The sequence below is a fragment of the Salvelinus sp. IW2-2015 genome, linkage group LG20 (assembly GCF_002910315.2).
Source record: "Salvelinus sp. IW2-2015 linkage group LG20, ASM291031v2, whole genome shotgun sequence".
Taxonomy (NCBI): domain Eukaryota; kingdom Metazoa; phylum Chordata; class Actinopteri; order Salmoniformes; family Salmonidae; genus Salvelinus; species Salvelinus sp. IW2-2015.
In genome coordinates, this window is record NC_036860.1 from 68,020,518 (window position 1) to 68,044,136 (window position 23,619).

At 45.1% G+C, this 23,619-nt stretch overlaps 1 pseudogene; it reads right to left on the minus strand.

The window, feature by feature from the left end:
- LOC111980069 (lysosome membrane protein 2-like) overlaps positions 1-23,619 on the minus strand; it is a 44,073-nt pseudogene that overhangs the window by 579 nt on the left and 19,875 nt on the right.

A 23,619-nucleotide genomic window follows, 5' to 3' on the forward strand; every position in this document is an offset into this window, starting at 1 on the left:
TGCAAGATATCAACAGAAAATTGAATTATGTGAAAGATAGAAAATTAAATGGATAGGGTTATATGCATTGTTGTTGTAGGGTTTTTAAAAGTCAAAAAACACTGCAAGTTTGCAATTCTCAGAACAAAAGCAAGGTGGTCAAATTACGATCCTACATCTGTATATCATATATATCAGTGTGAGTTGCTGTTCAGGTTGGAATCGTTGTAAATCATGTGGCACTAGTTTAGACTACTGTGATATGTCTCCGTTTTTTGTTTATTACTTTGTTTATTTGGATCTGGTTCAACCCACAAAAGGGGCTAATCTTCCCAAAATCCCTGTTACCCCAAGGTGGGGTATCTTCCCAGTCCTGTTAAAACCCACAAAGGTAAGGGGCATAATCTTCCAAGGTCCCTAGTTAACCATCAGCAAGGTGAGGCTAATCTTCCAAAGTCCTGTTACTCACCAAGTGGAGGCTAATCTTCCTAGAAGCGCCTGTTTACCTCACAAGGTGAGGCTAATCTTCCTAAAAGTCCCTGTTAACTCACAAGTGAGGCTAACTTCCCAAAGTCCCTGTTAACTCACAAGGTGGCTAATCTTCCCAAAGTCCCTGGTAACTCACAAGGTGGGGCTAAATCCCCAAAGTCCCTGTTAACTCACAAGGTGGGGCTAATCTTCCCAAAAGTCCTGTTTAACCACAAGGTGAGGCTTAATCTTCCAAAGTCCCTGTTAACCCACAAGGTGGGCTAATCTTCCAAATCCCTGTTAACCCACAAGGTGAGGCTAATCTTCCAAAGTCCTGTTAACTCACAAGGTGAGGCTAATCTTCCCAAATCCCTGTTAACTCACAAGGGTGGGCTAATCTTCCAAAATACGCCTGTTAACCTCACAAGGTGAGGCTAATCTTCCCAAAGTCCTGTATAACTCACAAGGTGGGGCTAATCTTCCCAAAGTCCGTTACCTTCACAAGGTGAGGCGTAATCTTCCCAAAGTCCCTGTTAACCACAAGGTGGGCTTATCTCCCAAAGTCCCTGTTAACCCACAAGGTGGGGCTAATCTCCCAAAGTCCCTGTAACTCACAAGGTGGGGCTAATCTTCCCAAAGTCCCCTGTTAACTCACAAGGTGGGCTAATCTTCCCAAGTCCCTGTTAACCCACAAGGTGGGGCTAATCTCCCAAATCCCTGTTAACCACAAGGTGGTAATCTCCCAAGTCCGCTTTAACTCACAAGGTGGGGCTAATCTTCCCAAAGTCCCTGTTAACCCACAAGGTGGGCTAATTCTTCCCAAAGTGTTGACATACAGTACATGGCCAATTTGACCAGCTGTTTCAAACATTCTATAAAATATAAACTGTTTGATACCTGTTATTCAACATTTTGTAAAAAAAGGCTTTATAAATACATTGATTGATTGACAGGTCTAATGCAGTTCCACCCTCAAAACAACATTAGGATGTTGGCTAAAGTGGAGCTGATTGAATTGAACCCTTAGTCTGTATCTGGGAAACCAGCCCTGTGTGTGTCCTAAAGAGTGCTCTAAGATGTCCCTAATATGTGTCCTAAAGATGTGTCCTAGAGATATGTCCTAAAGATGTGTCCTAAAGATGTGTCCTTAAGATGTGTCCTAAAGATGTGCTCTCAAATGTGGCCCTAATATGTGTCCTAAAGATATGTCCAAAGATGGTCCTAAAGATGTGTCCTTAAGATGTGTCCTAAAGATGTGCTCTAAAGATGTGCCCTAATATGTGTCCTAAAGATGTGTCCTAAAGATATGTCCTAAAGATGTGTCCTTAAGATATGTCCTTAATGTGTCCTAAAGATGTGTGTCCTAAAGAGTGTCCTAAAGAGTGCCCTAATATGTGTCCTAAGAGTGTCCTAAAAATATGTCCTAAAGATGTGTCCTTAAGATGTGTCCTAAAGATGTGTCCTAAAGATGTGCTCTAAAGATGTGCCCTAATGATGTGTCCTTAAGATGTGTCCTAAAAATATGTCCTAAAATGGTGTCCTAAAGATTGTGTCCTAAAGATGTGTCCTTAAGATGTGTCCTAAAGATGTGTCCTTAAGATGTGTCTAAAGTTGTTCCTAAAGTTGTGTCCTAAAGATGTGTCCTAAAGATGTGCCCTAATAGTGTGTCCTAAAGATATGCTAAAGATGGGTCCTTAAGATGTGTTCCAAAGATGTGTCTAAAGATGTGCTCTAATATGTGTCCTTAAGATGTGTCCTAAAGATATGTCCTAAAGATGTGTCCTAAAGATGTGTCCTTAAGATGTGTCCTAAGAGGTGTCCTAAGATGTGTCCTTAAGATGTGTCTAAGATGTGTCCTAAAGATGTGTACTAAAATGTGCTCTAAAGATGTGCCCAATATGTGTCCTTAAGATGTGTCCTAAAGATATGTCCTAAAGATGTGTCCTAAAGATGTGTCCTTAAATAGATGTGTCCTAAAGATGGTTCCTAAAGATTGTCCTAAGATGTGTCCTAAAAATGTGTCCTAAAGATGTGTCCTTAAGATGTGTCCTAAAGATGTGTCCTAAAGATGTCGCTAAAGAGTTGCCCTAATATGTGCCTTAAGATGTTCCTTAAGATATGTCCTAAAGTGTGTTCTAAAGAGTGCCTTAAGAAGAGGGATGGAGACAGTGGAGGGATGGAGAGAGTAGAGGGAGGGAGTGGAGGGAGAGAGTAGAGGGAGAAAGAGAGAGAGGAAAGATAGAATTGAGGGAAAGAGAGAGTGGAGGGACAGAGAGAGTGGAGAGAGAGTAGCGGGAGGGAGACAGTGGAGAGAGTAGAGGGAGGGAGTGAAGGGAGAGAGTAGAGAGAGGGGAGAGGTAGTGGAGGGAGAGAGTAGAGAAAGAGAGAGGGGAGAGATAGTGGAGTGAGAGAGAGATATGATGGAGTGGAGGGAGATAGTAGAGAGAGAAAGAGAGTGGAGGGAGACAGTGGAGTGAGAGAGGGATGGAGACAGTGGAGGGAGGTAGAGAGTGAGGGAGAGAGTGGAGGGAGGTAGAGAGTGGACGGAGAGAGGGATGGAGACAGGGGAGGGAGACAGATGGGAGAGAGGTAGAGAGTGGTTAGTTATAGTACCAATCTAGCGAACAAAACATTGAACAAAATAGCTTGTCAGGATCATAATCTTTCAGATGCAGTGTTTGTTGTATAGCCATGTCCTATCAGCAGGGACATGTTGGACTGTATAAAGGAACAGTTGGACACAGATTAAGTTTAGTCCTGGAGAATTTCCATTGAGCATGTTCTTTTTCTTCAGGACTAGGCTTAAAGAATACGTTAAACTTAATTCTGAACAGAAACATAAAGGAAGCCGTGCATACCGTACTGTTAGAATGGGTTAAAATGCACTGGTTAATACAGTCACTAAATCATGGTGGTATCATAGTTAAGAAAAGAGTTAAGTTACACAAACATGTTAGTACCTTGAAGTCAATTTGAGACCTATTTTATTTTCAAATATTAGATTTGAGTTTAATGTTATGATGCAGAATGCATTAAGACCTTTTACAAAAACGTGTGTGTGAAAGACAGATGTTAACAACTGGTTCGAAATATTACCGTAAAGAACAAAGTAGCCACCTCATGTTGAGAGAAGAAGTGTCTTGTGACCAACCAAACCACGGCCTTAAAGTTCTACACTATTGTCTATTCTTCTGTGTCTCCTCATAGGAATCAGATATAGGAACAGTGGAATGGACATCGGGTTACCTAGTAACAGCCATCTTTTAGGGTTCATGACCTAGCTTCTAGTCTTTTAATAGGATCTCTATACATTTAGTCGGCGTACCTATTCTGTCTACAATATGACTTTCACGGTCCCCTTTGTGGCATTTCCTGCTGCCTTTTTAAAGTACTTTATAGTTGAGGGCCAGGACTTATTCTTGACTACGTGACTTCACCAGGAACAGCTCTGGCCTCTAACTATAGTTTATTGATTAGAGAAGAACACTGTTGTCTTGCTCCTCCCTGACACAGGCCCTCAACACTCTACCTTCCCAGAGAAACACAGGTCAGTATCCTGGGGTGGTCTAATCCGCTGCCAACAGAATATATCTGCCTGTATGAGCGTGGGTTTGATTCAGTCCCACTGTTATTCTAACACACCCGCTCCCCTCCCCGCCGAACTTTCCCACCAGTCTTTCACTGTTCTATATTAAAAAAAAATATATATACAAAAGCAAGGGGAACTAAGGTTAGGGCGTCGAAAGGTTACTAGATTGAATCCCCGAGCTGACAAGGTAAAAATCTGTCGTTCTGCCCCTGAACAAGGCAGTTAACCCACTGTTACTAGGCTGTAATTGTAAATAAGAATTTGTTCTTAACTGACTTGCCCGGTTAAATAAAGGTAAGATAAAAAAGGGAAGAAACATGGTTGTGTCATACCTTCTGTTTGAATTCGCAGACGATGAGGCCGATGAACACCAGCAGCAGGATGGCCCCCAGACCAACCAGGACGAGAGGGAAGTTGGACACCAGCGTCACCATCAGCAACAGCTTGTGGAGCTTCGCCGCCGATACGTCGTCGATCACTACCGTCTGAAGAAAACACTCAATGCGATTAATGCTCGGATTAAAATGAACATTTTCTCAATTGAAATGTCATATTCTACAAAAGTTGTATATTTTTGTGGAGTCAATGAAATGTGATTATCTCACCTCATTGATAAACATGACAGGGAAGATAGTCTCGTTCAGGGATTTGGTTTTCCTGTGATGGAGAATAGATTGTAAAAAGAATCATTAAACAATGGAAGGAAATCATATAGATATCATAAAGATTATGAGCTTTATTATTGCTACTTGAACTTGGGTGGTGGTTGTGAGACGGAAATCCTTAAACAAATGAAGGAAATCATTCAGAAACAGAAACTATATGTCTTTAGCTAGCTGAACCTGTGTGGTGGTTGTGAGATGGAAATCACTCAGAAACAAGAAACTATATGTACTCACGGGAAGCCAGAGATTCTGTTGATGAGGATGTTGATCTGAGCTCTCTTACTGGCACGGATAGGAACACCAGTGGTCTGGAAGTGGAGAACACAGACGCAGTATTGATGAKYCATGTGAACTGCAGGTGTAACGCTCAATGTACTGGATACTTGATTAATATCTAGGTTAAACATTAATAATTATAGCCTGGTTAATGTCTAGGTTAAACATGAATAATTATAACAGTGTAATGTCTAGGTTAAACATTATTAATTATAACGTGGTATATCTAGGTTACATCAATAATTATAAGTGGTAATATCTAGGTTAAACATGAATAATTATAACTGGTAATGTCTAGGTTAAACATGAATAATTATAACCTGGTAATGTCTAGGTTAAACATGAATAATTATAACGTGTAATATCTAGGTTAAATCAATAATAAGCCTGGTAATATCTAGGTTAACATCATAATTATAGCCTGTAATGTCTAGGTTAAACATCAATAATATAACCTGGTAATATCTAGGTTAAACATCAATAATTATAGCCTGTAATATCTAGGTTAAACATCAAAATTATAGCCTGGTTATGTCTAGGTTAAACATAATATTATAACCTGGTAATATCTAGGCTAAACATCAATAATTATAGCCTGGTAATATATAGGTTAAACATGAATTATTATAGCCTGTAATATCTAGGTAAACATGAATAATTATAGCCTGGTAATGTCTAGGTTAAACATCAAATAATATATAACATGGTAATGTGAGAACACAAATGTAACACTATTGGAATATTAAAGTGGATGATCTATTGGACCGCCGGAGAAGTGAATACTACAGGATTGTGTACCGGTTCAGGTCCAGGTAGGCTGGTGATGCTCTCTGACAGGATCCAGTCCTTCAATGGCGTTAGAGTACTTCTCATCTCCCAGGTAGAAATGAGGAAAGGACGTCACGACTGGAGCACCTGGAGACAGGGAGGAGAAGTTAAGTGACTTGGAACTCTGTGAAGACGGAAAGACGAGAGGTTCTGAACTCTGTGAAGCGGGGCAAGACGAGAGGTTCTGAACTCTGTGAAGACGGGCAAGACGAGAGGTTCTGAACTCTGTGAAGACGGGAAAGTCGAGAGGCTCTGAACTCTGTTCAAGCTAAGAGAGGAAGAAATGGAATGTGATAGGATCATCTTGTTTGCAATATACCAGTGGTGGGCCGTCAGGGCCTGCAAGGCCTTCTCTGCTGGCCTAAACATCATCAGAATATAATTTTTTTTTTAAATATATTCCCACAAATATGTATTAATTTTTCCCAGAGTAAGAGTTATACTCTTCATTTCATAGCTTTCCTCTTGGTTGCACTGCTTCCAGCCCAGGTTGAGATTTGGAGGGGCTGGTCTTTACGTTAGATCTTTTATCCAATCATATTCAGCCATCATGTGTTGCCAGGGTCTAAAATCTGCCCTCAGGCCTTCAGAATCAACAGTGCGGGCGCTTGTAGCTTAAAGTGAATGGAAATTAAAATTTTGTGTCAACCAATCAGCTTTAGAGTTGGTATTGTACGCCTGCTGGCTGGCTCCAGTGTTACACAGGAGCCAGCTAGCGGCGTAGGGCGTCCACGTCTTTTGATTGGATTACCAATATTGAGAGGCAGGTCTATGGCAGGTCTATGCAGATCTAGGAAACTAAATTTGATAAAAGAATTAATTCGCGTTCTACTGTTTTTTGAACCCACAATGGCGGAAGGAGGAGAAGATATCGATTTGGTCGAGGATATAATTATAACGCCATTCTCAAGACGAACTTTTCAAGAAAAGTTAGATATTTCCTGTCACAGGGAAAGGGTTCGTTCGTTCGCCACTTTCAAAGTTTCAATCACGAGCGCTGTCAATGGCTCACAGGCTCCGAAAGCACTGCAAACTGTACTGCTGGGAATGCCTATTATTTGCAAGTGATCGATTTGGTTGTTTGAGCCACACTGGCTTTGCAAACTTGAGTTGTCTAACCAAGCAGCAACGAGACACCAAAGTACGGCTGGGCACTTACACAGCAATGGTGCTTTTGAAAACGTTTGGGGACACCAGAGTGGAGCTACAGCTCTCACTCGTCCTGCGTTATGTGACGGACACGGGAGTCAAGGAGCGATTTATCCGGTTTGAAGATGTGACAAGCGGCAAGCGAGCTGATGACATTGCCGCTCTTATTTTTCCGTTTCTTGGAGGAAAATGAATGTAGTCTGGATAAAGTTGTGGCACAGTGTTTTGATGGCGAGCAGTCATGGCATCTGGACTCAATGGGGTGCAGGCTAAAGTTAAGGAGAGGCACCGATGGCCTTATTCATTCACTGCTATGCACATCGACTAAATTTAGTACTGACTCAAGGACCTCAAAGCTTAAAGAATGCAAGGTCTTCTTTCCAACCTCAATGGCCTGCAGCATTTTTCTCACGATCCCCTAAGCGCACGCAACTGTCTAATAATCAGTCTTTGGTGAGTCGGCATACAATGCATGTTATTTTTTATTAATGTGTATGTATGTTCGCATTTTATTTCGTTAATATTAAATAGCCTATATATTAACAAAATAAAATGGCAAATAGCCTATGTTGCAAATTTTGTTTTCTTTTATTTCAGTGAATATATGTGTCTTTATCATCACGGTGAAACTGCTTTGGGTGCGACAATGCGCTGTTTAGTGAACACACTGTATTTATTTTTTGGGGGACTTAAAGCTCAAAGTTTGTGGACCAGAAATGGATAGAAGAAGAATATTAATATAACTCTGTTGCACTCGACTATGTTCTTGCCTATTAGTTGAACTGTACTGTATTGTACTCTTCCCCTGCAATTCTCTTAAAAAAATGTCAATTTCAAGGTGACGCAACGCCTGGTTATACTGCGTTTCTGTCTAAATGTATAGTGTCTAGAGCCATGGCATCTAAATGATGGTAATAACAGGTGGATTAATTCGGGTGGACTGTGTAGGACCTCACTGAAGGCCCAGGCGCCAGGCCCACGGCACGCTACTGCAATATACATGGGGCAAAAAAGTATTTAGTCAGCCACCAATTGTGCGAGTTCTCCCACTTAAAAGATGAGAGAGGCCTGTAATTTTCATCATAGGTACACTTCAACTATGACAGACCAAATGAAAAAAAAGATCCTGAAAATCACATTGTAGGATTTTTAATGAATTTATTTGCAATTATGGTGGAAAATAAGTATTTGGTCAATAACAAAAGTTTCTCAATACTTTGTTATATACCCTTTGATGGCAATGACAGAGGTCAAACGTTTTCTGTAAGTCTTCACAAGAGTACCCACAGCAATGTTGATTCAATAGAGGTACCCACAGCAGTGTTGAATCACTAGAGGACCCACAGCAGTGTTGATTCACTAGAGGTACCACAGCAGTGTTGATTCACTAGAGGTACTCACAGCAGTATTGATTCACTAGAGTACCACACAGTGTTGATTCACTAGAGGTACCCACAGCAGTGTTGATTCACTAGAGGTACTCACAGCAGTGTTGATTCACTAGAGGTACTCACAGCAGTGTTGATTCACTAGAGGTACCCACAACAGTGTTGATTCACTAAAGGTACTCACAGCAGTGTTGATTCACTAAAGGTACTCACAGCAGTGTTGATTCACTAGAGGTACTCACAGCAGTGTTGATTCACTAGAGGTATTCACAGCAGTGTTGATTCACTAGAGGTACTCACAGCAGTGTTGATTCACTAGAGGTACTCACAGCAGTGTTGATTCACTAGAGGTACTCACAGCAGTGTTGATTCACTAAAGGTACTCACAGCAGTGTTGATTCACTAAAGGTATCACAGCAGTGTTGATTCACTAAGTACTCACAGCAGTGTGATTCACTAAAGGTACTCACAGCCATGTTGATTCACAAAGTACAGTACTCACAGCAACAAAAGCTTTAATATAAAACAGTTGTGCCCCTAACTTCCCTCCACTACTAAGAGACCTGTTTCTCTAACTTCCTCCCCTACTAAGATATCTGTTTCTCTAACTTCCTCCCCTACTAGAAGAGACCTGTTTCTCTAACTTCCCTCCCCTACTAAGAGACCTGTTTCTCTAACTTCCCTCCCCTACTAAGAGATCTGTTTCTCTAATTCCCTCCACTACTAAGAAGATACCTGTTTCTCTAACTTCCCTCTCCTACTGAAGAGACCTGTTTCTTAACTTCCTTCCTACTAGAAGAGACCTGTTTCTCTAACTTCCCTTCCCTACTAAGATACCTGTTTCTCTAACTTCCCTTCACTACTAAGAGACCTTTTCTCTAACTTCCCTCCCCTACTAAGAGACTGTTCTCTAACTTCCCTCCCCTACTAAGATACCTGTTTCTCTAACTTCCCTCCCCTACTAGAAGAGACCTGTTTCTCTAACTTCCCTCCCCTACTAGAAGAGACCTGTTTCTCTAACTTCCCTCCCCTACTAGAAGAGACCTGTTTCTCTAACTTCCTCCCCTACTAAGAGATCTGTTTCTCTAACTCCTCTCCTACTAGAAGAGACCTGTTTCTCTAACTTCCCTCCCTACTAAGAGACCTGTTTCTCTAACTTCCCTCCTACTAAGAGATACCTGTTTCTCTAACTTCCCTCTCCTACTAGAAGAGACCTGTTTCTCTAACTTCCCCCCCTACTAGAAGAGACCTGTTTTCTAACTTCCTCTCCTACTAGAAGAGACCTGTTTCTCTAACTCCCTCCCCTACTAAGAGACCTGTTTCTCTAACTTCCCTCCACTACTAAGAAGATACCTGTTCTCTAACTTCCCCTCCTACTAGAAGATACCTGTTCTCTAACTTCCTCCCCTACTAGAAGAGACCTGTTTCTCTAACTTCCCTCCCCTACTAGAGAGAACCTGTTTCTCTAACTTCCCTCCCCTACTAGAAAGACCTGTTTCTCTAACTTCCCTCCCCTACTAAGAGACTGTTTCTCTAACTTCCCTCCCCTACTAAGAGACCTGTTTCTCTAACTTCCCTCCCTACTAAGAGACCTGTTTCTCTAACTCCCTCCCCTACTAAGAGACCTGTTCTCTAACTTCCCTCCCCTACTAGAAGAGACCTGTTCTCTAACTTCCCTCCATACTAAGAAATACCTGTTCCTCGGTGTTGTGATAGGATCTGTCCTTCGCCCCTCAGAGGACAGCTAGTCCCTCTCCCTCAGAGGATAGCTAGTCCTCCCCCTCAGAGGACAGCTAGTCCCTCCCCTCAGAGGACAGCTAGTCCCTCTCCGCTCAGAGATAGCTAGTCCCTCACCCCTCAGAGGACAGCTAGTCCCTCTCCCTCAGAGGACAGCTAGTCCCTCTCCCCTCAGAGGACAGCTTGTCCCTCTCCCCTCAGAGGACAGCTAGTCCCTATCCCCTCAGAGGACAGCTAGTCCCTCTCCCTCAGAAGGACAGCTAGTCCTCTCCCCTCAGAGGACAGCTAGTCCCTCTCCCTCAGAAGACAGCTAGTCCCTCTCCCTCAGAGGACAGCTAGTCCCTTCCCCTCAGAGGACAGCTAGTCCCTCTCCCCTCAGAGGACAGCTAGTCCCTCTCCCTCAGAGGACAGCTAGTCCCTCTCCCCTTAGAGGACAGCTAGTCCTCTCCCCTCAGAAGACAGCTAGTCCCTCTCCCCCAGAAGACAGCTATCCCTCCCCCTCAGAGGACAGCTAGTCCCTCTCCCTCAAGGGACAGCTAGTCCCTCTCCCCTCAGAGGGACAGCTAGTCCCTCTCCCCTCAGAAGACAGCTAGTCCCTCTCCCCCCAGAGGACAGCTAGTCCCTCTCCCCTCAGAGGACAGCTAGTCCCTCCCCCTCAAGGACAGCTAGTCCCTCTCCCCTCAGAGGACGCTAGTCCCTCTCCCCTCGAGGACAGCTAGTCCCTCTCCCCTCAGAAGACAGCTAGTCCTCTCCCCAGAGACAGCTAGTCCCTCTCCTCAGAGGACAGCTAGTCCCCTCCCCTCAAGGGACAGCTAGTCCCTCTCCCTCAGAGGACAGCTAGTCCCTCTCCCCTCAGAAGGACAGCTAGTCCCTCTCCCCCAGAAGACAGCTAGTCCCTCTCCCTCAGAGGACAGCTAGTCCTCTCCCCCAGAAGACAGCTAGTCCCTCTCCCCCCAGAGGACAGCTAGTCCCTCTCCCTCAGAAGACAGCTAGTCCCTCTCCCCCCAGAAGACAGCTAGTCCCTCTCCCCTCAGAAGACAGCTAGTCCCTCTCCCCTCAGAGGACAGCTAGTCCCTCTCCCCCCAGAAGACAGCTAGTCCCTCCCCCCAGAGGACAGCTAGTCCCTCTCCCTCAGAAGACAGCTAGTCCCTCTCCCCCCAGAAGACAGCTAGTCCCTCTCCCCTCAGAAGACAGCTAGTCCCTCTCCCCCAGAAGGACAGCTAGTCCCTCTCCCCTCAGAGGACAGCTAGTCCTCTCCCCTCAGAGGACAGCACGTAGTCCCTCTCCCCTCAGAGGACAGCTAGTCCCTCTCCCCCCAGAAGAGCAGCTAGTCCCTCCCCCAGAGACAGATGTCCCTCTCCCCTCAGAGGACAGCTAGTCCCTCTCCCCTCAGAAGACAGCTAGTCCCTCTCTCCCCAGAAGACAGCTAGTCCCTCTCCCTCAGAGGACAGCTAGTCCCTCTCCCTCAGAGGACAGCTAGTCCCTCTCCCCTCAAGAGACAGTAGTCCTCTCCCCCAGAAGGACAGCTAGTCCCTCTCCCCTCAAGGACAGCTAGTCCTCTCCCCTCAGAGGACAGCTAGTCCCTCTCCCCTCAGAGGACAGCTAGTCCCTCTCCCCTCAGAGGACAGCTAGTCCCTCTCCCCTCAGAAGACAGCTAGTCCCTCTAGTCTACTTTCCCTCCAATGAGTCCACTGTGTGGTACTATAGGACTGCCTCCCAAATGGCACCCTATTCCCTATATAGTGCACTACTTTAGACCAGAGCCCTATGGAACCCTATTCCCTATATATAGGGAATAGAATGCCACTTGGAGACAGCCCTGGTGTCTGAACTGAAGACAATCTGACCGGGTGGAGAGTCCAGGTGGATTGTGTGTTTACGTTACAGTACGTGTGGGGTAAGTAGAACAGAGGTCATGTTTTGGTAAGCTGTGGCAACAGTCACCTGACGGAGATGGCGTTAGCATAGCAGCACACATTCAACTTCATAATACAACCTGCGTCCCAAATCACACCCTATTCTCTATATAGTGCACTACATTGTACCAGAGCCCTATGGCAGTGGTCAAAAGTAGTGCACTACATACAGAATAGGGTGCCATTTGGGACGCAGACAAKGTCAAATACCTATGTCCCTCTCACTTCCCCTGTCCTTGCCCGGTCATCATGATATGAACTAAACAGAAGTAGGGGAAAGCTAACAGACTTGGTGGACAGACCTGGGTTCAAATACTGTTTGAAATCGTTCAAATACTTGACTGTTCGCTCTAGCTTGCCTGATCAGCAATTGAGACGATTCTATTGGTCCAATTAAAGGGATACTTTGGGATTTTGCCAACGAGGCCCTTTATCTACTTCCCCAGAGTCAGATGAAATTGTAGATACCCTTTTCATGTCTCTGTGTGCAGTTTCAAGGAAGTTGCTAGCAAATTCCATAGACTTCCAGTCAGTGCGCTAACGCTAGTTAGCATTGGCTCGCGAAACTACCTTTTAACTTCCTTCATATTGCATGCAGTGACATAAAAATTGTATCCATGAGTTCATCTGACTCTGGGTAAGTAGATCAAATCTGAGGTATCCCTTTAAGCCAGGCAAGCTCAATCAAGCTCAGATAAAGTATTTGGAATTATTTGAACCTAGGCCTGATGGTGAACGATGCCGATCCACACATGGGTCAATTAAAGGGTTTGCTCTCTTCTAAACGTGGGAGAGTGAGTGAGTGAGTGAGTGTGTGTGTTTGTTTCCTTTGGCATGTTAACCTTGGCAACCCACTAATGCATCCAGTCAATCACCTGCGAGACACTTACTGGGCAGACACAACCGTGGACACGAGGGCTGCGTCTGAAATGGCACCCTATTCCCTACATAGTGCACTACTATGGGCCCTGGTCTAAAGTAGTGTACTATATAGGGAATAGGGTTCCATAGGGCTCTGGTCTAAAGTAGTGCACTATATAGGGAATAGGGTTCCATAGGGCTCTGGTCTAAAGTAGTGCACCCTAGGAGATTAGAAGAACTAACTGCTCCTTCCCGGACCACAGTCAGGTGACAGGGCTTACCGCCGTCCCGCCCGGCAACCAGCCTACTCAGTTAGTGGGTCAGGCCTGGTCAGGTGGTTTTGGGGAGGTAGAGTCAGAGGGGAGCTGAATCACATGTGTGTGTGTGTGTGTGTGTATTCTGGGGTTTGGGAGGACAACAGAAGACATTGGGGGAGATATGAGTGAGATTTTAATGTTCATCATATTTATACGTATGTAATATTGAACCAATCCATATATTGATCATATTTCAATTTGTCTCCTGAACTGACCTGGAGTAAAATGAAAAGGCCCTACCACACCTGGTGGAGAGGAGAGGAGGTAGACCTTACTACACATGGAGGAGAGGAGAGAGGAGGAGGTAGACCCTATTGGCTGAGAGAAATTGATGATAAGATGATTGTGGGGGCTGTCTTGTTAGACTTCAGTGCAGCTTTTGACATTATTGATCATAGTCTGCTGCTGGAAAAACGTATGTGTTATGGCTTTACACCCCCTGCTAAAATGTTGATAAAGAGTTACTTGTCTAACAGAACACAGAGGGTGTTCTTTAATGGAAGCCTCTCAAATATAATCCAGTTAGAATCAGGAATTCCCCAGGGTAGCTGTTTAGGCCCCTTGCTTATTCAATTTTTACTAACGTCATGCCACTGACTTTGAGTAAAGCCAGAGTTTCTATGTATGCGGATGACTCAACACTATACATGTCAGCTACACAGGCGCCTGAAATGACTGCAACACATAACAAGAGAGCTGCAAGTTAGTTTCAGAGTGGGTGGCAAGGAATAAGGAATAAGTTAGCCCTAAATATTTCTAAAACTAAAAGCATTGTGTACTTGCAACAAATCACTCACTAAACCTTAAACCTCAACTAAATTTTGTAATAAATAATGTGGAAATTGAGCAAGTTGATATGACTAAACTGCTTGGAGTAACCCTAGATTGTAAACTGTCATGGTCAAAATATTGATGCAACAGTAGCTAAGATGGGGAGAATTCTGTCTATAATAAAACGATGCTCTGCCTTCTTAACAACACTAACAACAAGGCAGGTCCTACAGGCCCTAGTTTTGTCGCACCTTGACTACTGTTCAGTCGTGTGGTCAGGTGCCACAGAAAAGGATTTAGGAAAATTGTAATTGGCTCAGAACAGGGCAGCACGGCTGGCCCGTGGAAGTACACAGAGAGCTAATATATATAATATTTATGTCAATGTCTCCTGGCTCAAAGTGAATGAGAGATTGACTTCATCAGTACTTTTATTTGTGAGAGGTATTGACATGTTGAATGTACCGAGCAGTCTGTCTAAACTACTGGCACACAGCTCGGACCCCCATGCATACCCCACAAGACATGCCACAAGAGGTCTCTTCACAGTCCCCAAGTCAGAACAGACTATGGGAGGCACACAGTACTACATAGAGCCATGACTAAATGGAACTCTAATCCACATTAAGTGACTGAGGCAAGCAGTAAAATTACATTTAAAAAACAGATTTAAAAAAACCTTTGGCCAGTGGGGACTGTGAAGCAAACAAACATTGGCACACAACACACACACACACACACCACACACACACACACACACACACACACACACACACACACACACACACACACACACACACACACACACACACACACACACACACACACACACACACACACACACACACACACACAACACAAACTATACATTCACATGGATTTAGTACTGTGGATATGTGGTGTGGTGGAGTAAGGGCTGAGGGCAAACAGTGTGTTGTGAAATCTGTGAATGTATTGTAATATTTTTACAATTGTATAAACTGCCTTAATTTTGATGGACCCCAGGAAGAATAGCTGCTGCTTTGACAGCATCTAATGGGATCCATAATAATACAAATACACTGGAGAGAGGAGAGGAGAGAGGAGGAGGAGGTAGACCTACTACACTGGAGGAGGGAGAGGAGGGTAGACCCTACTACACCTGGAGGAGAGGAGAGGAGAGGAGGAGGGTAGACCCTACTACACCTGTGAGGAGCGTAGACACACCTGAGAGGAGAGAGGAAGGACGGTAGGACAACCTACTACACGGAGGAGAGGAGGAGGACGGTAGACCTCTACACGCGGAGGAGAGGATGGCAAGCACCCTACTTACAAAACCGCGAAGAGGAGAGGGAGGACGAGTTAGAACCTAGCTACTAACCGAGAGGAGACAGAGAGAGGAAAGGGGAGATAGCAGGTAATCAGACCTGAGGAACGTGATACGACTCAACCGAGGAGAGGGAGGAGAGAACCGCTACTGACCAACGAGCGGAAGGAGAGGGGTAGAACACTTACTAACAACACTCGGAGGAGAGGAGAGGGGAGGAGGTACGACCCTACTACGCCGGAGGAGAGGAGGTAGACCTAACTAACCGAGAGGAGAGAGAGGAGAGGAGGAGGTAGACCCTACTACACCTGGAGGAGAGGAGAGGAGGAGGTAGACCCTACTACACCTGGAGGAGAGGAGAGGAGAGAGGAGGAGGTAGACCCTACTACACCTGGAGGAGAGGAGAGGAGAGAGCAGGAGGTAGATCCTACTACACCTGGAGGTAGACAGGTACACAGGTAGGGTGGAGTGGAGGTGCACCTACCTTTTCGGCATACGCTGACTTTGAGCAAGCCGGTGCCCAGGCACTCTTTGGGGGAGACACAGAATCCTTCGTTGGCTGGGTTCTCCTCCTTGCTTGCCAGGACATCACGAGGAGGGGTGAAACGATACGCTGGGAGCCCCTTCACCTTCACATCTTTCTCAAACTCCATGAAGATGGACCTGAGGATCACAACAAACAATCAATTAAATAATCCACCAACCAACCAAATAACCAAACCATGACGTTACTGTCTGAAAAGAAACAAAGAACTGAGAAATATTACAGTTTTTTTATTCATATTTCACAGTTCATACTTTATACAGTTCCTACTACCTTGCATTTCAATTCAGGAAGGAAACTGAAATTCTGAATGGAACTGACCCAAACCCTGCTGGTAACTCCAGTTGATCATTATGTCATTCCCCTATTCTCACAACCCAGAATCCCCTAATCTCACAACCCAGAATCCCCTATTCTCACAACCCAGAATCCCCTATTCTCACAACCCAGAATCCCCTATTCTCACAACCCAGAATCCCCTATTCTCACAACCCAGAATCCCCTAATCTCACAACCCAGAATCCCCTAATCTCACCACCCACCATCTTAAATTGTGCACTAGCTAGCTATTTAACTAAATTGACATATGTTTACACCTTTTTTTCATGAGAGTAACATTCTCCCAGTGGAACATATTGCATAAACTTAGGAAATTAAGTGAAATTGCAAAAGGAATTAACCCCAAAACTGGTACCTCCAGTTGACTTGCCCCTTGGATCATTGCCAAATAGTCTATCTGCTGGTGTGCATCAGCTCTTCTGTAATACTCAAAACAATGTGTGTATAAACAATGTGTATATAAAGGTTGTTGGACATGAATAATGACTGGAACAACAACTTCCTTTTATAAATATGATACAAAGAACAGGAAGTGGGCTGGGAGCCACTGGCTGCTTCCCAAAGGTCAAATAGTGCACTATGTAGGAAATAGGATGGCATTTGGGATGTTACCAGTGGAAGGTGGGATGTTCCCTTCAGCCACAATAACACAGATGACCAGTCGCTGCTACTTATGTGTGCAAGAAGGTGAAAGGGTTTTTCCAAACATCCATTGGAGGTTTTGACGAGTTAAAAATGTGCTCCTGATGAAAATGGCAGATGCACACGCCAATCCAGCAGATCATTTCCGCCCGTCCTGAACAAAGGGGGGAGGAAGTTCGCAGTAGTCGACGTGTCCCTGTTTTTTAGGTCAAGGTTCCCAACTAAAATAGACCGACCCCCCACCCACACAATCCACCAATCAACAACAAGGGGAGAGTCTCATATATTTAGGTGAAAAGTCATGTAGAGATACAAAGAGGTTAATTGGGCTTGTCAAAGTACACGCAGGGATGGGTAAAAATGACTAAATACAGATAAAAAAAGAAAAAAAAAGATCAATGTATCAAAATAAACTACAAAATACAAGTATTTTGAAATGTATTTAATTAAAATATACATATTTTGTATTTTAAAATACACGTATTTTGTATTTTAAAATACAAAAATACATTTGTAAGTAGCTGGCCCAAACACCAACAGCATTCTCAGTAACAGTTACAAAAACGTTTTACTTGCTATGAYTGTGATATGTTGTTGTTTAATGGTAATTAAATTAGAGTGTGCGGCTCTCCTTTATTTTAATGTTGTTGTTTAATACCTTAGTTGAGCAAGTCACTTTGGATAAGAATGTCTACWAAWTGACCAAAATGTAGATGTGAAATGGAACATGACAAATTAACTGCAAAGAACACTGGGTATTGGTTCGGGGCGGAGCTCACTAGAATAATACTCATCCTACACATTTATATTAGACCATAGGGAGGTAAAGCTAGCTCGACGAGGTCCGTAGGGAGGTACAGCTAGCTCGACGAGGTCCGTAGGGAGGTAAAGCTAGCTGGACGAGGGCCATAGGGAGGTAAAGCTAGCTGGACGAGGGCCATAGGGAGGTACAGCTAGCTGGACAAGGGCCATAGGGAGGTAAAGCTAGCTGGACGAGGGCCATAGGGAGGTAAAGCTAGCTGGACGAGGGCCATAGGGAGGTACAGCTAGCTGGACGAGGGCCATAGGGACAGCTAGCTGAGACGGAGGGCCGTAAGGAGGGTAAAGCTAGCTTCGACGAGGTCCGTAGGGAGGGTAAAGCTAGCTGGAGCGAGGGCCGTAGTGAGGTACAAGTAGCTGGAACGAGGGCCATAGAGAGGTACAGATAGCTGGAGCGACGGCCATAGCGAGGTACAGCTAGCTGGACGAGGGCCGTAGGGAGGTAACAGCTAGCTCGACGAGGTCCGTAGGGAGGTAACAGCGTAGCTCGAGAGGTCCGTAGAGGGGAGGTACAAGCTAGCTGGACGAGGGCCATAAGGAAGGTAAAGCTTAGTGGACGAGGGCCAGAGGGAGGTACAGCTAGCCTGGGACAGGACCATAGGGAGGTACAGCTAGCTGGACGAGGGCCATAGGGAGGTAAGCTAGCTGGACGAGGCCATAGGGAGGTACTACAGCTGCTGGAGCGAGGGCCATAGAGGAGGTAAGAGCTAGCTGGAGAGGGCCATGAGGTGAAGTGTGGACGAGGGCAATAGGGCGAGTAGGTAGCGGAGAGGGCCATAGGGAGGTAAGCAGCTGGAGCGAGGCTAGGGAGACAGAGCTGACAGGGCCAGTAGGAAGGTAAGCTAGCTGGACGGGGCTAGGAAATGGGGGGTAAAGCTAGCTGGACGAGGGGCCATAGGAGGTAAGCTAGCTGGACGAGGGCCATAGGAGGTAAAGTAGCTGGGACGAGGGCCATAGGGGAGGTACAAGCTAGCTTGACGATGGGCATAGGGAGGAAAGCTAGCTGGACGAGGGCATATGGGAGGTTACAGCTAGCTGGACGAGGGCCATAGGAGGTAAGCCCTGACTAGCTGGACAGAGTGAAGCGTAGGTATGGGTAAAGCTAGCTGGACGCAAGGGCCATAGGGAGGTAAAGCCTAGCTGGACGAGGGCCGGTAGGGAGGTAAAGCTAGCTGGACGAGGTCCGTAGGGAGGTACAGCTAGCTGGACAAGGGCCGTAGGGCCAGGTACAGCTAACTGGACGAGGGCCGTAGGGAGGGTAAAGCTTAGCCTGACGAGGGCCGTAGGGAAGGGTAAAGCAGCTGGACGAGGGCGTAGGGAGGTAGCAGGCTAGCCTGACGAGGGCCGTAGGGAGGTAAAGCCTAGCTGAGCGAGGCCGTAGGGGAGGTAAAGCTAGCTGGACGAGGGCCTTAGGGAGATACAGCAGCTGGACGAGGGCATAGGGAGGTAATGCTAGCTGGAAACGAGGGCGCGTAGGGAGGTAAAGGCTAGCTGGACCGATGGGCCGTACGGGAGGTACAGCTAGCTGGACGAGGGCCATAGGGGAAGATAAGTCAGCTAGCTTGGAACGAGGGCAGCATAGGGAGGTAACAGCTAGCTGGACGAGGGCCCATAGGGAGGGTACAGTAAGCTGGAATGAGGGCCATAGGGAGGTAGCAGCTAGCTGACGAAGGGCCCATAGGCGAGGTAAAGCTAGCTGGCAACGGGCCATAGGGAGGTAGCTAGCTGGACGAGGGCCATAGGGAAGGTACAGCCTAGGCTGGATGATGGCTTTAGGGAGGTACAGCTAGCTGGACAGGGTCATAGGGGAGGTAGCAGCTAGCTGGAGAGGGCATAGGGCAGGTAACGTCGTTGGAGCGAGGGCCATCGGGAGGGTAAAGCTAGCTGGACGAGGGCCATAAGGAAGGTTACAGCTAGCTGGACGAGGGCCGTGGCCGTAGGGAGGTAAAGATAGCTGTAGCAGTGTGTAAATTACCAGGATGTTATGATGATAACCATCTCACAAGATCCCTGTCACGTGAACACATTATTCCCCTGACACTAATAAAATATTACTTCCCCTTCTGCTGAGGCGAGGTTGTAGGGCCCAGAATAACCCACTACCTCATCAGCACTCACATCCTAACCGTGTGAAAGGTCAGATGAACACAGGCCATTGCTCAATATGAAACATCGCTGTTCTAGTGAGATCCTTTTAACACATCGAAACTGTATTGAACAGTAAACTTAAAAGGGGTACATTTGTTTTCAGTGGAACTTTGATATACAGTTTAGCAAGGTTGTTTTGGGGTCAATAACATTTCAATGAATGAAGTATGTATAAGCTTTTGATTGTTTTTATTAAAATCGGGAAATTTAATTTATCCAAATCCTACCATTTAGTAAATTATCTGTTCTGTTCAGACATAATCTGAATTCTGTACTATGTACTGTTCCTGCACTGGTAAGTGGTGAAGACTCGTTCCTTCTTGAACAGCAGGAGATGGAAGGCTGATGTCCCACTAYCTCATCAGCACTCACATCCTAACCAGCTGAAAAGTCAACCATGAGAAGAGCTCTATCAGGCCATTGGTGAGAGACTGAGAGACAACATTCTCGTGGGATCCTTCTACCACAGGGAGCCTGTGTGTCGTGGACGTTCCAGTGACCTATGATATTATTTAGCAGGGTTGGGGGGTGCCAATTCTATTTCCTTATATAAAAGCAATACTTCCTGTATTGACTTGAATTGAAATGGAATCGACTCCCAAACCTCCTGTTTTAAAAATGGTGCGTTTTTAGTGACCTTTCACATACTGTTTCATCTGTTTCGTTCTGACATGACGCGTACTCAGTTTTCTGCGCTGTAGCCTACCTGCACAGGTCAGGACTGAAGATGTACAGTCTCTCCGTCTTGGACAGCAGGGGGTGGAAGGCACTGCCGTCTGTACCGTTGATCATATTACTCTGTTCAGACGTCCACAGGCTCAGTTTACTGAAACACAATATTTATTTCTAAATGTAACTCAATTAAAGGAAGAATCTAATACTTATAAAATACAAAAAGCACTGTCTAGCCCAATGTTTGATTGTTTAGGTTTATATGACTCATCAAATACTGTATTACATCAAATCAAATCAAATCAATTGGTCACGTACACATGTTTAGCAGATGTTATTGCGGGTGTAGCGAAATGCTTGTGTTTCTAGCTCCAACAGCGCAGTAGTATCTAACAAATCACAACAATACACACAAATCTAAAAGTAAAAGAATGAAATATAATAAGTATATACATATTAAGACGAGCAATGTTGGAGTGGCGTTGACTAAAATACAGTAGTAGATAATACAGCATATACATATGAGATGAGTAAAGCAGTATATASACATTATTAAAGTGACTAGKGTTTCATTATTAAAGTGACCAGTAATTCCATGTCTATATAGGGCAGCAGCCTCTGAGTAGCTGGGTGGTAGTCGGCTAGTGATGGCTATTGAACAGTCTGATGGCCTTGAGATAGAATGTTAATACACGTTAGTGCTTTATCTTGTTAGGTTCTAGAACAGAGTAAAAAAAAAACTACGGACGACTAGGGGAAAAGCTGGAACCAAGTTTATTCACCCAATGGGTCAGACAGCTGACAGCTGACATGTTTCTACCAGCACACCCCACTTTAGGTGGGGCAGGAAGTTAAGTGATGTGAACTGTTCCTTCTCCCTTAATGTGACCTGACCTAACTTCGGGCCCCATTCCTTACTACTGCACATCTCTCCACCCTTATCAGTAACCGCAACCATGTGATCGCCTATCCTTTACTCAGTACATTCCCCTGGTTCATATCCAACCATGAATTGACCTCACGATATACAAACCTCCTACAGATATCCATTAACTTCTGGTATAGAAACCAGACTGTGGTCCTTCTCCTTTCCATAGGATACCTGATATCTAACAATAACATGTGCTGACAGAACGTAAAAGTTCTGCATTCCCCTCTCTCCCTCCGTACCATGAACAAGGATATTTCTCAATTTCAAGTTTAGAAGTCTGAAGCCATCAATCTAATCAAAGGCGAAGAAGGAAAAGATGCTGCCTGAGGTACATACGGACACTCTAGCAGGACGTGAGAAGATAGCTAACGAGAAGTTCTCATTGAGTCTTTTCTAACAGGGCCAAAGACCAGAATGTGACAATCCCACAGCTCTGTTGTTCTGGCTAGGCTAGGGGCCTCTGGGGAGATTCTCTATCTCTCTGGTGCTGCAGACCCCTGATCCACATTCCAAATGGAACCCTATTTCCTAATACAGAGCACTACTTTGGACCAGGGCCGCCAATAGGGGCTCTGGTCAAAAGTAGTGCACTACATAGAGAATAGTGAGCAATTTGGGATGCAAGCCCTGTCCTCTGTTACTCTCTCGCAGTATGTAGAAGGTCTTAGGAAACCGGTGGACTGTTTCGTTCCAGTCTTTTACACAAGAGAGTTACTCAATAATGGGTTTCTCATCATCAAATACAAGTGTTAATCTAGGGTGTGTTCTGAGGAGATGACGTGCAGGTACAGTATGTAATGTAGCAGACAGAGGATGTGCAGGTACAGTATGTAATGTAGCAGACAGAGGATGTGCAGGTACAGTATGTAATGTAGCACGACAGAGGATGTGCAGGTACAGTATGTAATGTAGCAGACGAGGATGTGCAGGTACAGTATGTAATGTAAGCAGACAGTTAGATGACGTGCAGGTAACGTATGTAATGTAGCAGACAGAGGATGTGCAGGTACAGTATGTAATGTAGCAGACAGAGGATGTGCAGGTAACAGTATGTAATGTAGCAGACAGTTAGATGACGTGCAGGTACAGTATGTAATGTAGCAGACAGAGGATGTGCAGGTACAGTATGTAATGTAGCAGACAGTTAGTGCTGTGTTGTAACCTGCACATCCTCTATCTTTTGGAGTAACTCTCTTAAGAGGATCCATCTCTCCACTTTTTTTTTGAAGAATGATCTGTGAGTGAGCATCACGTTGTCTATTATCTAAGTTACAACACAGAGACGTGTGTGTCATCGTGGGCCAATGTGTTTCGGTACCTTTCTCCTTTAAACGTGGCTACCCTGCCGTAGTCCATGAAGTCCGCCTCCCCGGTATGATAAACAAATTCACCATCATTGCTTCCATTTTTCTACAGAGTGGGAAAAGAATGAAAATCATTTTAAAGTGCATATTTTCTTCTCTTTTCTTATTATTTTAGCACCACACAGGACTTTAGGTGGCCATGGCAACCCCCAGCAGACACAACAGGTTGCAGCGACCATTGACAATATATCATGTCAAGTCCAACGACTCCTAGGCTACAGTACCCAAATAGTTATTTACAGAACTTCTTCATTTTGTATTGACTCCGTGGACACCTACCTTGTACATTAGGCCAAAGTACTCGTCAATCTCTGGGTTAATGGGATGGATGCGGGACAACAGAGGGTCCTTGAAGCCCCACAGCAGCTCGTTGACAGAGCGCGTCATGAAAATGCCGACACGCAGGGAGTTCATCCAGACAGATACCATCGAACTCTTCCAGAAACTATCCTTCACCTTTCATCACCGCCTGCCGGAAGGGGGGGGGGGGGGGAGAGAATCTGAACCGAAAAACCTGTTTACTCAGCACAACCTTGAAAACACTGCAAACCCGGTTCTCACCACAGCTGGGATAGTGATGGTGTGATATGTCATGAATCAGGATCACCTACAGAAGCGCTCTGGCAGGAACACAAATGTCTTGGGTTGGTAGCAGACCACTCGGTCCAATTGTCTAACAACAAGTCAACCATCCTTGGGCCTTGTACTCCCTGGAACAGAGCAGACAAGGGGAAAGTCAGTCTCGGCAAACATCACATTTTCCTTGGGCCTGTACAACTTGGACAAAGCACTGCCAACTTACCCAACATCCCACTTTTGCAATATACATGCATAACTTTCAACATATTCCATCACAAATCGAATTAAACCAGACTAGGATTAGGTTAGGTTCAGAACCCAGATTTCGGGG